Source organism: Ixodes scapularis, unplaced genomic scaffold (assembly GCF_016920785.2).
Source record: "Ixodes scapularis isolate PalLabHiFi unplaced genomic scaffold, ASM1692078v2 PGA_scaffold8__174_contigs__length_109621045, whole genome shotgun sequence".
NCBI lineage: Eukaryota > Metazoa > Arthropoda > Arachnida > Ixodida > Ixodidae > Ixodes > Ixodes scapularis.
Genome location: NW_024609883.1, coordinates 93,927,765 through 93,945,827, shown reverse-complemented (window position 1 = coordinate 93,945,827; position 18,063 = coordinate 93,927,765).

Below are 18,063 nucleotides of genomic sequence, written 5' to 3'. Positions count from 1 at the left end.
GCTCCATTCCCATGCCCCCCCGTTTGGATGTGGATTAGCATCGTACTGGCGTGGGGTTGTGCGTCATCTATTGCGTGATGCACATTAAAAAGCTCAGGCTAGCGCGGGGCCCGAGACTGACTGAAAATGTCGTCTACAGGAAAGACCCGTACCAGGGCCGGATTTCTAGGAAAGAAAGCACTGCCAAATTTTGCGCACGAGCGGAGAGGCGTCTCGAGTCGAGTCTCAACAGCTCGCACGCCTAAAAGCCGGTTCAGACACTTGCGTTTGATTGCGTTTGACTGCGTTGCGTCGAGTGCGGAAAGCTAGTCACCAGCACATCTGTGCTTCGTATGAAGCGTGCAATCCAATTCAAGGAATCATCTTGGCACGCGATATAAGCAGCAGGGATGTCCTGGTTTCTCGCTGCCGCAACGCAGTCAAACGCAGTCAAACGCAACTGTCTGAACCAGGCTTTAGGCTTGGCAGGCTTTCTTTCACACGCTCAAGTTTTATGTATTTCGCTCAAATACCACTTAGAACGGATCCCTGACGTTAAGGACCTCTGAAATACCCGTTTGTTTTTCACCACACGCAATCAAAGTTCCATAAATAATTTAAAAAAAAACTAGCATCGTTTATTTCTCAACTCGCAGCCAGAACAAGCGGCCACGTGATCCGGAGCCGAGTATATGCCGCCAATGTTGATCATAGCCATGCGCTGGGGTTGGCAAGGCACAGAGCACGCGCTGAGTACCAGACATTGTTATGGTTCGTCTATTGTCGTCATTGCAGCAATTGGACACAGGACACTACCCAAATTCTTCTTGCAAGTGGGATTCCGGCTTAACCTCAAACCGCGCGCCAAGGTGAGGCGGACCTACTCTCCAGCTGCAGGACGTTCGCTGGTTGTCGTACAATGTTGCCAAGCGTCTCTCGCCGAAGCGTACACCACTGAGCGCAGAAAGAAATTTAAAAAAATAGTTATAAAACGTACACGTGTCGTCTTCGACAGCGAAATAGCAAGTACAATTAAATAAAATGCCTAAAGCGGTAACAAATCGAAAATTTTCAAAAAGATCTAAAGTCTCAAGGCGCTCTCTTCAGAATGCGCCAAAAGTCGCAGGGCTTTTGCATCAACGATGGCTGCGCTCGCGGCGGCTCTGGCTTCCACAACATGCAGGAACAGAGGCTGCGATCGTTATAAAGTCAGCTCCAACCCTGAAAGATGCCCCGTCCTACAATATGTGACGCTACGATTCTTTGTGGATACCTCCTCCTGCGTTCCGAGACAGTAAGTGTGCCGCTAACGTAACCCATCGGCGATGCAGCAAACGGCCCCATCTCATCACGCACCCCACTGACGTGCCCCTGGCGCACCCCAGCATGGCGGAAACGGTACGGGGCGCCAGCATCGCTCAAAATGGCAGCGCACAGGAGCCTTTCTTGCAAACGTGTATAGATTATCACGAGCTCAAATCGAGTGCCCACGCAATGCTTGGGTCCAATCTATGAGCCGCATTGAAATATCGTCACTATGCGGTACTGCTACCGCCCAGCTACGTCATCAGGTTTCGCGAAGGAGAGATTGAATGGAAACGCTCGGTTTTGTCCTCGAAATTACAGCGCAACGAAGGAGTTTCTTGTTCAGTGGCGTTACGTGCGAGTTTCCTTGAGTCCCACTAGTGCCAGTAAGCTTGTGTGAAGTGAAAAATATTCGAATTGAATATCGTTGCACCGCCCCTTCAAAAAAGCACTGAAGTCATTTTTGAAAAAAAAAAGATCGTTTTTGATCTTATATTGTTTAAAAGGTGTTAGTTCTCTCAAATAACAAAGTCCTATAATACAATACTGCCTATTCATCTCAGGACAATAGAAAAACATCTGGACTCTTTTTTTTTTCTTTTTCTGGCGGACTGCTTTGTGCGGACCAAGGAAACCCCTTCAACACGCGCAGATTCCGAATGATTCTATTATAACTCGTTTTGAGGAGAGTTTTATAGGTACAGCATAGGATAATCCTCCTCTTTTTCTCTGCGGGTAAAGCTATCGCTTGCAACTCGCCGACAAGCGCCCATAGAAAAGCGCCACGGAAATTCACAATTTTTCATACATTGCAATTCTGTATATGACGATTCGATCAAGACATAGGAATAAAGGGGCCAATTATTTATTCCCAAATATTCATTACGTAATAGTACTAACAAAAAAAAAAAGCAAAGCAAAATTATCTTGAACCTTTCTGAACCGGTTACCGTTATAATTTTTTCCAGCTCAGTTCCGGTTCCATTCAAAGATGGCGGCGAAGATTTCGGTTTGGTTCAGTTCCGGTTTGTCTGAAAATAACGGTTCGGTTCCGGTTTTTGGTTCGGATCGAATCGGTTCCGGATCGACACCCTGTCGCCGTCTAGAACCTAGAACAAAACCACCCTGTGCATATATTATAGTATAGTTTTTGTTTGTTTTTTTTCCTCAACGATCCCTTATCGTGGGCGTAAAATAATTCCGATAGCGAGAGAATATTCCTTATACTCCAGAAGTGTTTCCGCCGATACCCGGTGGATGGCGCCGGGGTGCCAGTGTGCTCTCTTGCCGTACGCGGTTAGAGCGAACGCAACGCACCCGAGCACACTCAAACGCACATGTGTGAACCGGCTTTTATGCGGCCCGAGAAGCGCATCAGTAAACAGAAATATAAAAAAGGGCCCCGGAGACAGAAAACTGAGTGTTTCATTGGCATTTCCCAAAGGCGTTTTAAATACTTGGGATTTATACTGCGCCCTCGAGTGGGCACAGCAGAAAAGAGGCCGTTCGAAGGCGCATTCCGAGGGTCTTGCGAATACATAAGGCAGTCACAGTGTCACGCGATACTCTGACGTCACATGACGTCATGATATGCCACGTGACGACGTGATGTCGCGTGACGACACGATGTCACGTGACCTCGTGATGTCACGTGACGCTGTAATGTCATTGAGGCTCCGCGCCACGGACACACAAATCCTGAGGCTGGCACTCTTGGGCCCCAGTGACACTGCTCATTACATAGTGCAAAAGACAGTCTGCAGAGACTGTCTGAAGCGTTGTACGACGGTCATATGGGTCATACAAACACTGTCTGCGGACATGTTCAAGCATGTGTGAATCAAACGTTACTCGAGGCGTTCCGAAGAGCCTTCTTTCATCGTCTGTAGCGAACAGTGCGTCTCTTGTACGATGTAGGACAAGGGTGACTGCTGTTTTGTTGCTCAGCATTTAAAACTCATTGGTTTCCGGTAAAAGGCGGACAAAGCGACAGATGTGTTCCATCCTCTCGGCGATCAAACATCCGAACAAATGTCGGCGAGGCGTCTGCACATCCGGCCATTTAGGGGCACACTTAGGATGACGAGGGAGGTCGTAGAAGCTTTTCACATTTCCTGTCACGGGCAATCAACACTCAAGGATGGTTCAGACATCTGCAGCGGGCGCGTTAGCTACGAGTCATTACGCACGTAAACTGCCAGAAAGTGTTCAGTTAAGCAGCTGACATGTCGAGTGCATTAAATACTACTTTGTATCATTCAACAAAAATCGCCAATTAGCAAGGCTGAGGATTATTTGGAGAATTGAGGTGACCAGCATCTTATCAAGAACGAACCACAACAGCAGGCTATGCCGCTTATCCTAATTCCTGTATAAAAAAAATGTTTACTTGGGTTTGGCGATATTTTAGGCCAGATTCAATCTGAGCAATCAGAAAAACAAGCATTGTGATTGCCGCTTAGTGTTCTTATAAAAGATAGACTGAATGGGCTTGTCTTCAAACTTTCAGAACAGTTTGAAAATGTTTTTGCTTTTAGATCAGTTGTGTCACCATAATACTGTGAATCGTATTTCCTAAGGCATAGCTCATAATATATATGGTGACGAGGTGCCCTTCTCGTGATTTTATGCACGGTAATGAGTTTTTAGCTCAAGGGCACAGCCACAATTTAACTTATAATACTGCGCCGCAAAGTTGTACCAATCACGGGTATTTGATACGACCACCACACTTCGCGACGACGTTTTGATTCCGGGCTCTGGTAAACAAACAGATGTTGAGTTTCGTATAAACACGACGTTTTGTACGTTAATGTAGATTTTCTTTTACTCCTGTGTTGAAATTAAATAACAAAGCTTCATAATTTTGGTACCTGTAAACAAACGATAGAAAAGGCTAGCTAATCGTTTGACGACGTAAATAGTGCCTATTGCCAAAACAATGCGTAAAATGTATCGTCACTTTAGCAGTTCAAACCAGTTCTAACCAGTTTGAACCGTTGGAACCGTTAGTGTTGCTCTTCCGAACTGTACCGGAACTGAACCGAAAGCCGTGAACCCGAACCCAAACCGAACCGATCAAATTTTCGGTTCTACACTCTGGCATGGCGCTGCAGTGTGCAAATGTGTTTCCCCAGTGTGATCGAGCACAATGGAACGCAAAGCACTCGAGCTCATTCAAACGCAAATGTGTGAACCACCTCTCAAATGGAAAGCTAACATTCGCGCTAATGCACTCTTGATTATGAGATTGTGCTATATTAGCCAACAATATTGCGGGAGAGTGCCGGGACCAAACCGAGTGAAGAAAATAAGTTGCACTCTGCTTTTCTTAAATGCAAGGCTCACAAACTTGCGACCGCTTAGGACCAAGTGTCTTAAAACCTCTTGCGATCTTTTACCACGAGAGAACACACTGGCGCCGTCTATCGGGAAGCCATGGGACACTTAGCATTTCCGTACATTTCTACTTTTTTAACACATCATTCTTCTACTTTTGCTTAATTTTTTTTTTAAAGTTATACACGCCCATTTTACAAATTTCGTGCCCATTTGATATTGCAAATACTGCAAAACCTTCACTTTAGCGAAATGCAGTTCCAGGGTCAGCTCGTAGATGGCGCCAGCGTGTGTTCTCTCCTCGTAAGAGAGTCCAAGAGCTCGGTCCCCAGTAAAGGCAAGTATGTGAAGGGGCCTTGAGGTTTTTAGGAACAATACATTCGAACAGAATACGCGGTGCACGCCGATCGCTGCAATCCAGAACGTCCAAAGTTTGGGATTCGGTTTTCTATCGGAGCGCATTTTTGCAGCGGGGGTCCTGCTCCCCCGTGGTCAAAGCGCGCTGCTACCGCGTCGCCTACCTGGTAGGAAAGACTGAAGGGAACTTGGCGCGAGGCCGCGAAATGAAATGCTGCGCGGTTGGAATGACAATACAAGAACACGCCTTCATTTTTGGGTTCACCTCCATCATACGAAGAAGGCAGTCGAAGAAGGCAGTAAGGTACTTTGTTGGGCTAGTTGGTTCATCTTAGTAAAACATATAAAATAGCGCAACAGACTTCTTGTCCTTGTTTCTGTTGCGCTATTTTATATGTTTTACTAAGGCGAAGAAGGCAGGTTGCACGCTTCGGCCACGGCGGGAGGGGGTAGGACTGCGGGCGGAGAAGTACATCTTAATAGGAAGCGGAAACTTCAAAATGCTTCCAAATAGAGCGTTATCTTCAGAACGCTGAAAAATGCTCCGCAAACTTTTTTCTTTAAACTTGCTGATAGATTGGTTTCGGTGGTTCCCCAAAAAAAGCCCATACCTTTGAATTTATCACTTAAAAAGTTGAATACTGAAAAGTAGTAAGCTCATAATTACATCGAACGTTATTATGTTTCCTAATATGCCCTTGGCAGATACCAATGCGATATCAGCCTTCTTTCTGTGCAATGCGTACTCTTTGCAGAAACAATTTGGTCCGCTTTCCGTGAAACGCCCTTTAAGGCTGAAGTCCATGGGACGAATACGCTGCGAATAACCGACGGAGTTTGCCCGGCAGCTTTTGCTCTGCGGGTGGAATAAACACAGTGGCTGCTACGTCGCGCGCAAAGCAGGGATGGGCAATATTTCAAATACAAGTATTTGAAATACGCATTTCAAATACTTTGTGTATTTTGTATTTGTATTTAATTACAAATTGGGTAATGTATTTGATGTGTGAATTTAAATACTAAAACGTGGGTATTTCAAATACAATTGATATTAAATACAATTTTGTGGGCGAAAATACATCCCTCAAATTTATTGTCACTGTCCAGAGCAGAAAGAAAACTACGTTCTGCACCGGATGCAGTGTATTTCAATCAAGCACAAGTGTTTAGTGACTTTGTGATTACGTGCTAGTCCAGGGCAAGAATAGTGACGAAATCGACGTTCACAGGCAGACTGGCTAAATAAGTGCCTGTGACAACTTGTGATGCTTTCCAGCCTGATTTCCATCCATATTTTTGCCCATGGAACATTCTAAATGCGCGGGTCGTCGAGATTTTCGTAACTGGTGCGAGTTGCAACAATAAAAATTTGTCTAGCTAGTGCTGAGCGTCTTGGTCGTCTTGGTTCTTTGTTACAAAAATGTAATCGACAAAAAAAAGCTGCATGAAGCTCTGTACTTTTTTCACCTATTACGTCCCAGCTGATTACAATTTTTTGTGATTATATTTCTATTATGTTACTAGAGCCTCGCACACCAACTCCAGAGTGTGCAATGCAAAATTAAAATGAGATACCCAGAAACCCGTTGCAGGTGCCCTGAAGTCGCTGTCGCAAATTTCGAGGAATGTATTTGGAAAAGTATTTGGAGGAGACCAAATACAATTGGTTGTATTTGTATCTTGTACTTAAATGCTTTTTTTTGGGGGGGAAATGTAATTAGATTTGTAATTAAATACATTTTTGACGAAGTATTTTGTATTTGCATTTCGATACATATTTGCATGTATTTTGCCCATCCCTGGCGCAAAGCGAGCGCGCCGTAGGGCGGCGTTTGCCAGTTATTCGTCACATAATTCGTTCCATGGAGTTCAGCCCTTATGTGGAGATAGTTTCGGCAGTTCGGCAGTAGTGCCCTTTGCCAACAAGCATCCACCAACAAACTTCGAAATCGCAGATACCGCCGAAGTACTGGACTCATCACCGGGCAGGAAGACCTGCAGACCGTCATCGCTTTACCGACAGGTGTCGAGGATCGTAGCTCCCTCCGGCGGCCATCTAGACCTGCGACACTACAAGCGGCGAGAATCCTGGATCGTTCTCAGTTCAGCAGCAGTGCTTTGCAAACGGGCATCTAATAACAAACTTTAAAATAGCAGGTAAGAGCGCAAGCTAACCTTTTCCTATTCTTTTTGTTTTTGCCCTGCTGACGTTCACAGCTGTATTTACTTTTCGGGTTGCATGGTGTACTGCGCAACTTCGTCTATTTTTAACGTGAAAAGTTTATAAGACTGTAAAAAATAATTGTGTAAAAAGAAAAAAAAAACAGAAAAAGCTTGGCAGCTCTTTTGCCCTAAATTATCTGTTTTCGTCTGTTTCCCTGTTTCCGTATTTTTGGTAAAAAATAATCTTTTCGGTTCTTGTCCTTTTTCTAAAATGATAATATTTTTGTCGCCCAGCCTCCTACAAAAACAGTTTCTGTTCTTAGAAATAACAGATCTTGAATGCAGGTTTCCATTGTGGAAGTTTATGAAAAAAACAATTTATGTTTTTATAGATAACAAACATTTTGTAAGCAAAAAACGGGTTTCTCTTCTGGAAGTTAGTGAAAAAAAAGTTTCTATTTTTTTCCAGGTTTCGAAAAACGTTGTACGGCGAACTGTGTCGCTGGTGTTTACCCCGCCCTTCAGCTCCAAATACACACAAAAAAAGCGAGAAAATAGGATACATTGAACACACACATACACACATAACACACAAATTACAGCAACACAACTGCTAAACGAATCACGCACCTTGCATACCAAGTTCACCCGATCGCTATATGCAGCCTTATTTCTTAATTCGACTTGGCCGGTGACTGCGACATTTGTCGCATAAACGTGTCGAGACTTACCAAATATGAATCCTACTGAATATTTCTTCGACATTTTCGCAGTGAATAGCTAATATCTCTTAATTCAGCGCCTTCATAAACGTCACGCTTCGCTGCTCGCAGCAGGAGCAAGCTGCTTGCGCGCGCGTCCGTCCAGCATGACCGCAGCGTCATGCTCCTTCCTTACTTGCACCGTTCATTTATTTTCATACGCGTTGTGATTTTTTGTATGAAGAGTATAGCAGAAACGGTGCGACATTCGATAAAGAAGAACAAGAGGGTACTCAAGGCGGCTTCTGACGCCTACGTGAGGTAAATCACTCGGCAGACTTTTATATATATGAGCTTCCAGTGTTCACTCTGTATCCCCTCTAGTTCTTGTGTCTCGTGTGCGGCCTTAAGATTTCCAAAATACAGGTCCACCAGCTCCTGCATTCACCACACATTTGAACCAAATGCAGTAACTTTATCATTGGGGACTTTTAGCAAACCGTTAGTACCGCGTACCGCACTACCAGAGCCTTAAAAGCATGCTTTTGAGCGCGCGCACCGTTGTCACGAAATCACCCGGGAGCGCACTTAAAAGCCTGCCTTCAAGGTTTGGTGCGGTACGCGGAACATGGTAACGGTTTGCTTAAAGTCCTCATTTGAAGCCACATTTCGCAGTCAGCTATAATGTCGTTCAGCGCGCCTATTAAATCTTCACCCCGTGTGTCAGAAACGTGAAATAGAAGTTAACAGTTCGTTCGTTCACAGAAGACGTGTGGAGCTTGATTGGCGTCTGTTACCAGAACCACGCTGATATCCTTGTGAGAAACCGAGAGCTCATGGCTCCTGCGAAATAGCGCTCTACGGAACTTGCTTTGTTTGACTAAAAATAATTTATTATAGGCAACATTGAAGCAAAGAATGTAGTCCTGGCTCCTGGGTATATTTATTGATTTTACGAAAGTGTTCGACTACATTAATCATAAAGTGCTCATTCGAAAACTTGGAATTTATGGTACGAGAGGGCATGCTGGGGGGGGGGGGGGGGGGTTCTTTTAATCAAATCGGCTTTAGAAAATCGGCACCAATTTGTTAATATCCACAATCACTCCTCTGATATTAAACCAATTAAATCTGGAGTACCACAGGGCAGCATACTGGGCCGTTACTTTTTAAGATATATCTTAATGACATTGTTAACGTTGCGCAGCAGGTAAAGTACATAATTTACGCAGATGACAACAGCCACTTTTTTTTACCTAAAATTTGTAATGAGGTGTCGCATGTGGCTACACTAAAACGTCTCGAAATATGGGATACCACAAATAATCTCGTATTATATAAAAATAAAATAAAGGCCATCTTCTTTAGCTTCCAAAATACGAATCTTTATACAAGTGATATTTAATTAGGCTCCTCGCCTATTTAAGTAGTTTGTACGTTTAAAAGCCTTGGGGGTGATTTTCACGAATTGCATAACTTAGACTGAACATGTGGAATATTTTCTAAACTCGCTTGTACTATTCGTATATTACATAGACATCGTCATGTCCTTCCAACACCACCTAAGTTGCTATTCTATAACTCATTATTTATGACCCGTCTGAACTACTGTAATCTTAGTCTGGGGTACGACAACCAAACGTAATCTCCAAAACCTATTCTTACTTCAGAAAAAAGTGATAAGAATCGTGTGCGGCGTGCCTTATAATCATCATACTTACCAAGTTTTTGATAAGCTGGGTGTTCTAAAAATATTTCAATACTATAAATTTTGACTTTCTATGAAGTATAAACAGTAGCTTTTTTATTCTTTTTGGCATCACTTAGAAACAAACCGAAACAAACAAACCTCGTATACAGGGTGCCAACAAGCATCTACCAACAAACTTCGAAATCGCAGATACTGCCGAAGTACTCCCCTCGTCACCGGGGAGGAGAAGCTGCGAACCGGCATCGCGTTAGCGACAGGTGGTGAAGATCGTAGCGCCCTCCAGCAGCCGTCCGGACTTGCGAAAACTACAAGTAGCGACAATCCTGGGTCGTTCTCAGTTCGGCAGCAGTGCTTTGCTAACAAGCATCTAACAAAAAACTTCGAAATCGCAGGTAAGAGCGCAAGCTAACTTTTTCCTCTGCTTCTTTTGTTTGCCCTGCTGGCAAACACAGCTGCTTTTCCTATCCGTGTTGCATCGTGTACTGCGCCACGTCGCCTGTTTTCGACGGGTAAGGTTTATAGGCTAGGTCTTAGCAGGAACTCAGACCCTTTAGGAACAGATTTTTTTAGTAACCGGAACCGGAACGAAATCGTGATTTGAAATTTATGAGAACCGTAACCGTAACTATCACCGTAAATTATTTCCCGGTAACCGATACTGACCAATATTAACCGAAAAATAAATATATTAGTTTTTATCAAGAATGACCTTGAGGGGGATCTTAAAATATCGTGGTTGTTTGAGAGAGTTACCGCCAGCGAGTGATGCATCTGGTATTACATTTTTGTTCATTATAAATTTAGGATTAAGAATACTTAGTTGGAATCAGTTGGTTTAGGCTTAGAATTAAGGATGAATTAATATACGGTTAAGAATATATAGTTGGAATCGAACCGGTTGATGTTCCAGTTTGACCAAGTTCGACTTTTTAGAAATTTAGTTGGAAAGTTCGAGGAGAAAGTTCAACTAGGGTTCGACTGTTATGCGCATGCGCGACGGGCTGAATTTGATTTGGATAGTGATGACTAAATGATCAAGTCAAACATTCTACTTTATGTGATTGCCCATTGGGGATACCACGTAGAAATACAGAAATTTTCTTGGATCCGTATAATGACGTGTTTATTGACGATAACGCCACACGTCTGCCCGAGGGCCAACAGTGTCCGAGATAACGGCGCTGTCTCTTTTGACTGTATCACCACTCGGAATCCGCGCGGCCGACATTGACAGTATAACGGAAGGGGGAGGGTCAGAACAAGAAAGGAAGGCTCTGTCAAGCAGAGCCCCCCCAGCGAGAGTCGCCCCTAGCCGTTGAATTTGGCCGTCTTATATGGCCTGCGGGAATGGACGCGCCCGGGGTGATCGGACGTAGGTTGGCTTCCCGGAGGGGAGACGCATCCAAGGCTCAAATCTTAAGAGGTGTGCCTTCGGCAGGTCACCCGAGAAGGGCGAGGAAGAGTCCTCCACAAGGGAATACGGCCTCACCTCGCATCCGAAGCGAGCCCCGACATGGTGACGCTCCACAACCTGCCTGAGCTAGGCCTATAGATAGGGGTCCGGAGAACACGTGGTTCCCACAACTTTTAGCAAAAGCAGCACAGTATAGTAGTTTTGGTAATATAGCAAGACTAAATTTCGTTATTAACTTTTAAGTTATTATAATGAAGTTGCGTTGATTTGAACTTTTTATAAAATAAAACAACCTATTCCATAAAAACATGTTATCCAAACCTAGGCACGCTCGTATGTAAGTCTAGCCACACTGTTCACAAAATCGAACCTTGTAGACCCTGATTAAAAGTTCGAAGGTTCATCCACCCAGTCGATCCTTAAGGTTCGACGTAAAAATCCGGGTCGACGAAAGTTCGTGCAAAACTTGAAAGAATAAAACAGCGAGGACGACGACGGGAACACCCCGTCCTCGTCCTCGCGGTTTTATACTTTCAAGTTTTGTATCTATTAACTAATACGCTCGTTTTCACTTGGAAAGTTCGTGACATCCCTGGTTAAAACATATCTGCAGGAAAAGCTCCGCCACCAACCCCCGGAGAGAAATGGCACTACTATATAAATGCACAATTTTTCTAGTGCCACAGAATCAGACAGCGAGAAACTTGCGCTTCAATAATCACATGCATTTGCTTAGAAATAGCAAATACGACGTAGGTGTAGCAGCGCGCAACAGCAAAGACTAGGGAAAGGAACCAGCAACACGTGACATATTGTTACAGCTTCCTATGTTGTTCAATCCTCTCCTTGGTCTTCCTTGTTTTGCGCTATTGCATTTACACTAGGTTTGACTTTCACCAACTCTCCCTCTCAATTCCATTACTTTACTCCAGTTAGCAGTATTTTACTAGAGGAAGGTTATAGTTCTGTTCCTTCTTTCAAAGTGTGGCCTAAGCCTTTTCTGTATATCTTAGGTTGCAACAAACTATAGCGACGAGAAGGTGCGAATGCTTCTTCCAGCACTGTGGGAACTTTTTGAAGGTTGTTTACATAAGCTGCCGAACAACAAAGTATCGATGTTTATTAGTATCTTTATTATATAGAATGAGATGATCCCCGAGTAGCGGGGGTAATATATATGCTTGGGTATCAAGCTATATAATGCAAATAGATGTAGTCAACAAACCTTGGAGCTAGAAACGTGTGCAACTTTTGACCATTTAGAAGCACTAACACGTTTTTGAGTTATTTGCTTTGCGAATGTCTTGTTGTTGGATAGCTGGGACTATTTTAAACCGTCTATTATAAAGCGGTGTCTAGCATTTCATAAAAGAAGTTATTGAAGCAACCGAAAAAAAAACATTTTTTTTTAGAAAAGTGTAACCAATAACCGAAACCGTAAAAAAACAAAAAAAACTAAGCGAAACCGATATGAACAGGAAACAGTAACCGTAACGGAAACGTTACATTTTTTTTTCGGTATGAGTCCCTGGTTTTCAGACGAAGTGAAGCCTCAAAAAACGTAACCGCAAACTTTCACGCTAGATTTCGCGGATAAAAGGACGTCACATGGCGTCATCTCACGTGGCGTATACGCAAATTCAGTTTCCCCGCTAGACTTAGCGGGAAAATTAACGTCACATGACCTACGCATAAATTTAGTTCACCCGCTACATTTACCGGGAGAATGGAGAAGTAAAAAGTGAAGTTAACACCACTAACTCCGCTAACTCCGCTAACTCTAGCTAACCTTAATTCTAACTGTAACTCAGACTCTAACTAACTCTAAGTAGCTCTTACTCTAACTTTAACTAAAACTAACTCACCGCTTACTGCACTAAACACTTGGTTTAGCGCCAGTGGCTTAGCTCCACCAGCGCTAAACCAAGAACGCTCCATGTCGCAACACAATTGCGGGGCTTTTTGTAAAACATTTGTTTTTCCTTATCATGGCGAAGAAAAAAAAAACATTTTGCGAAGGAGATAGATGATCAACGCCATCAGATTAGGGCTGATCTCCGGTCAGCCTAATTGCATGCGCTTTCTGTGGCGTTCTATAAAAAATGCACTGTTCATAAAGGGAAAAAAGCGGCTGTTTGCAACTGAAACACTGGGCTTCAGTGGCCCGGCTAATGTCGTTTTTATAAACGAAGATTACACGCAACAAAACAATCAGGTGGTGGGCGCGGCTAGCACAAGAAAAGGGGACGTCGGATGGAAGTATGTTTGGACCACAGGCGGAAACGTTAAATCACGCGGGACCGACGACTCAGATATCTTGAGGGTTGCTACCCTAGCCGACATAGCAAGGATGGTGCAGGAAGGAAACTGTATAGATTATGTTTATTAAAGCCACCTTCTTTTAAATGCCGGAAAAACAGCCATGTGACTTTACAAAATAATATTTCGATAAACTGAGGGACACTTTCCATCTGCGTTCTCAGCTGTTCAAATAAGCGCAAGAAGTATTAGTGGCAAATAAGACTCACTTGATATATTTCTTTTGTTCGCTTTATCTTCGTTTTGGCGTCATTATTTTTACCCAACCGTTGTTGCGCAAAAATGATCAACCGCCGCATTTTGGACACTAAAGTTGCGTCAGCTTAATGTGGGCACTAAAAGAAGTGGGGGAATCCGTATATATGTCAGGAAACAGTTACTTTTATTTAGTTATCAGCGCTTTCTCGTTCATAAACGAAAATGTTCAGTGTCTCGCGGTACATCTAGAAGGTACACTAATCGCTGCCGTGTTTTGACTTTCATAAGAAAACAAAAGGAGGTATTCTTGAATTTTACAATGGCTGGTTCGGTTTTTTTTTTTTTTCACTTCAGAATCACTCTCATATTTTACAATGGGTGATGTTAATATAAACAGCTCCTCAGACACACTACATGCTACAGATTTGATTGATGTGACAATGTGCTACGGCTGTAGCAATTTCATAACGCTGCCAACTAGGATCACATTAGAAAGCGACATATCAATGATTCAATCGAGACCTGTGTAACAAATTTAAGCACGAGTGATGTCATGGCCGTAATGTTTACGCAGGATATTAGGGACCACTTTCCCCATTTGTTGGATTACCTCTACCCCCAGCTATTGCAAAGTGACAGAGTAACACTCACTTCAATATCGCAGAATCGGTGATGAAGCAATGGACAAATTCAAGGGATTAGTTGATAATGAAGACTCCAGTGCGGTATTTTTTTGAAGAAAATCCTAGCCTGCCTTACAATGAGTTTGTCTGCAGGAACTCAGCATACAGAACAAAAGCTTGAGCGGCGTTAAACTTGCTGACACAATAAACTAACATTTTATCAATGTACAGTTGCCAGATAAACCTCCAATTACTCGTACGTGTAACAACAGAGCAAGTAGACCTTGTATACCGGGATCAATTATGCTGGCGCCGACAACTCCGAGTACAGTACACAAGCAACTAATGTGGCTACAAAAGATGTAACTGATGTACTTGAGAATATTAAAGACGTAACAATAAAGAAACCATATTCTACAATAAGCATCATTCTACCAAAATTAAACAGCATGTTCGCGTTCGGAGTTTTTCGTTGTGACTTAAAAGCAGTGTTGTTCGAAACGACGTTCCTGGAACGCGTTCCTTTTAGGAGGAACGTGGGAACGCCATCGTTCCATTTTGCCTTGGTGGTACTGGAACGAGAGCTCGTTACATTTCTGCTGGAACGGAAAAAGGAACGGCATTCCTTTTTTCGTTTTGTGGGGTGATTTTTAATTTTTTTTTCTAATTGGGAAAATCTAAACTTATAAAAACAATATTTTTACGAAGAGCAGTAACTCGTTAACTTTTGTGTTACTCATCTTAGGTTTTTTTTTGTGTGTGTGGTCCTCGCTTGGTAACAGTCGGGTGCAGGGGAGCTAATGGGTATTGATCCTTTTTTCAGTGCCGAGGCTGCGGTACAAAAAGCAAAACATTTAGTCAAAGAAAAAGACAGAGAAAGAGGGAAATTTCAAACTCTGCTACTTTCCTTGCTTCCGTGGATCCTCATACACCCAAAAATATAAGGCCGACTCCAGCCATCACTGAATTTCCACAAAGAGACCTACAGTTACAAGAAAAGAACGAGTTAGCAGTCATCGAACGCACCCTTGTATACCGAACATTGGTCACTTAAAAGATACGCAAAAAATTACTTTTCTTCTTCTCCCCTTGTCCCCCCCCCCCCCCCCTTTCAAACGGAACATCGAATCCAACCTTCACGAAGAATGACTTGTAGTTTGCAAGACTGATCTTCCAAAAGCATTACCCTCTTCTTCACCGGCTCGTCTTGCGTACAGCAACATCAAGAAGCAACTGTTGTTAAGTTTGAACAAGGGACTTCGTTAGTTCGATCGAAACGTGCGAGGTTGCGTTAAAACGCTGGTGCAACCGGGGGTAACAGTACATTTGGCTCGTCTGAATCGCCAACCACAAACATGAATATGGCTTAAGGCTGAAAGTTTTAGACGTGAATATATCAACAAATGAAACTTTGCTTCCGCTTGTTTTCTTCTCCTGCTGCCCTTCCATAACGGTATCCAAATTTGTATGTTGCCATTTCGTGGGATAGGTAAAAAAAAAGAAGAAATCTTTGTTGGATCTAACTAAGTATGTTAATCACCGAAATGCAAATGTAATGTATATGCAGGGGCGGATTTAGAGGGGGGTCCGGATGTCCTGACCCCCCTCTTGATTTATGCATGTGTAAAATTTAGGGCGTGCAACGAGGGAGAGGGGGAGGGGGTTCCTAAACATATGGTACGCTGACCAACACCTGACCCCCCCTCAGGAAATTCCTGCATCCGCCCTGTGTATATGTAACGATACGTTCCATTTGTTTACTGTAACGGGAACGAGTTCCTTTTTTACATATGAAACGGGGAACGCGTTCCAAAAATTAGAAGGAACGAGAAACGTGCTTTTGTTCCTTTTTTTTGAGCAAGGTGTACAACATTGTTCAAAAGTAGCTTGTGTTAGCCATGTATAAAAAGGCGGAGGAGAAAATAACCTGAAAAGCTATCGTCTTATATTTGCGTCGGCCGTCTTCTTACAAAAAAAAAAAAAAAATTGAAGGTGTGTTAAATGATAGGCTAGTAAACTTTTTCAATACATATAATGTTATTACCGCCGCTCAGTATGGCTTTCGAAAAGGAAAATCCTCCGAATCGGCACTCAAAAAAATCTATGATAGAATCGTAGATGACACTAAAAACGAAATACTTACCATAGGATTATTCTGAGACTTTAGAAAAGCCTTCAATAGAATTCAACACAATATACACTTTATTTTAAATTGCAAAATTATGGAATACGTGGTGTCGCATATTGAAACTATAACATCATAGCTAGAAAACCGTTTTCAATGCGTTCAAATTCCAAACAAGTCTCAGAAAAGCTATAAATTAAGTGTGGCGCCCACCAAGTTTCCATTTTGGGACCAGTATTGTTTCTGGCATAAACAAACAAATTTAAGGGCCATTCAAGATTCACCAAATCTAGTTATGTACGCAAATGACACAAATGTATTTTTCACTGGTAAGACAAAATCCGCTCTAGGATTATCGGCGATTAAAATAAATCTAGCTGTCGTCCTGGCTTCAAAATAACAAATTGCAGCTAAACACGGATAAAACCAAATATATGATATTTAGACCTCAGAATAAGCCCAGTGGGGGCTTAATTTCTATTAAATATGAAGATTATTTTATTAAAAAATACGGAATCAAATAATTCTGGGTGTTTGTTAATAAAGAAATAAAATGGAAAACCAATAAGACAAAACGCAATCCAGAATTAAGCAGATCGGTTGATTGCATACAAAAAAATAGCCAATTTTGTTCTTATCTGGCTGGAGAAAATGCTGCATGGTTCTAATTTAAAATATGCTGCGTACTTTTGATATGGGGTGCAGGAGGCGTTACGAATTAAAGCAAATGAATTGTTGTACAGAATAAAGCGTTACGCCTGCCCGAAAAGTACAAAGGAAATATAATCGAATTTAAAAGTTCGCATAATTTCAGAAAACAAGCAATTCTTAAGGCAAACCAAATATATATTTTAATTTATTGCAAGTCATATATATATATATATATAAAATAAACTTTATGAAACAGATAAAGACAGTTCAAATAAACGATTCCCATTTGGACATAACACAAGAAAAAAGCCGAGCATACTTACCAACTGTGGTAAACAAAAAGAAAAATAGTTATCAGGCAATCAACTTGTTCAATCAAGTTGATACTCATCTCAGTTTTACTCAGTCTTATTTAAAATATAAAGACGTTACGAAGAATACTCTTATATCGCGCAATATTACTTACTTATATTTATCAAAGGTTAAACGTACCAGCATGTATAGTATCTTCATGAGTCGGCGGTGTGTTTATTTTTATTTCCTTTCCTATGTCACCATTCGCTGCGGATATGGAATGCGTCTTCTAACATGCTTTAGGCCGCGTTCTTGCTTTTTCCTTGTGCACGTTTTGCTTTTGGTTGAAATATATATATATTTTTTTGTCATTTGGGTTGTTTGAACGCGCAATAAATGCCTAATATTTTATTATACATATAAATATATATATATATATATATTGTTTCACTTTCATATTGCGATATCTGCTGTATAGCCTGCATTTTCTTCTTTGCATTTTGTGTGTGTGATACTAGACAGTTTACCTTTCATGAGGGCGAGGATTTTACAATTTACTTTTCGTGTGTGGGATGACACCATTCCGATTTTAATTAGGGTGAGTGTTACCCTCCTGTTGTTTCTCTTTCGTATTTTATTTTATACTGCTCGGCGTTTCAGTTATGTAACATGTTAATGGCGTATATTTAGTGTGACACATGTTCCTCTCAAGCACGTAGCGAGGATTTTTTTTGGGGGGGAAAGGGGGGGGGGGCGCCGTTGATGACAAAATGTTGTATGAGGGGGAGGGGGGAAAAAGGCCCCAGCAAAATGGCAGATTTCGGGGGGGGGGGGGGGCGGGGAGGGGGGGGGCCTCATGGGCCCCATGCCCCCCCCCCCCCCTG